Source organism: Zingiber officinale, chromosome 1A, assembly GCF_018446385.1.
Source record: "Zingiber officinale cultivar Zhangliang chromosome 1A, Zo_v1.1, whole genome shotgun sequence".
NCBI classification, from domain to species: Eukaryota; Viridiplantae; Streptophyta; class Magnoliopsida; order Zingiberales; family Zingiberaceae; genus Zingiber; species Zingiber officinale.
The window spans coordinates 136,204,185-136,204,890 of NC_055987.1; the positions used below are offsets into that span (position 1 = coordinate 136,204,185).

The window sequence follows — 706 nt, forward strand, 5'->3', positions numbered from 1 at the left end:
AATAGACCACTAGAGGATTATGCAACACCTTATGCTAGGGGTTTTCGATCTAGTATTTCAAGGCCTTCAGTTGAAGCAAACAATTTTGAGATCAAACCTGCAATTATATCTATGGTGCAGCAAAATCAGTTTGGTGGAGGACCGTATGAAGACCCAAATCAACACTTGGAATTCTTCTACGAAATATGCAGCACAATGAAAATGAATGGTGTTCCTTCAGAGGCAGTGCACCTACTATTATTTGAGTTTTCTTTAAGAGATAGAGCCAAGCAATGGATGAATTCTTTGGCTCCAAATAACATCACCACATGGGAGCAATGTGAGCAATAATTCCTTGACAAATTCTATCCTCCAAGTAAAACAGCTCATATGAGGAATCTTATTGCAAGCTTCAAACAAGCGGACTCTGAATCTTTATTTGAAGCTTGGGATAGATACAATAGTATGCTCAGACAATGCCCACACCATGGTTTGGAAAGGTGGTTAGTGCTACATACGTTTTATAACGGCATTAATTATCATACAAAAGTGTCCCTTGATTCAGCTACTGGAGGGGCACTTATGAATAAGAGTTTGGATGAAGCCAAGGAGATAATTGAAAGTGTAGCACAAAACCACCATCAATGGGCTAATGAAAGAAGTGGTGGCTATTCTTGTATGAACCTAACAACGAAAGCATCAGGAAAATTTGATGTTGATGCAGTGA

General features: G+C 39.0%; 1 non-coding gene across 1 annotated transcript; it reads right to left on the minus strand.

The window, feature by feature from the left end:
• Positions 1–367: 367 nt before the first annotated feature.
• On the minus strand, positions 368–473 carry LOC122039326. Its single transcript, XR_006128169.1, has one exon. It is a non-coding gene; the product is annotated as a small nucleolar RNA R71 (small nucleolar RNA).
• Between the last annotated feature and the right edge of the window lie 233 nt (positions 474–706).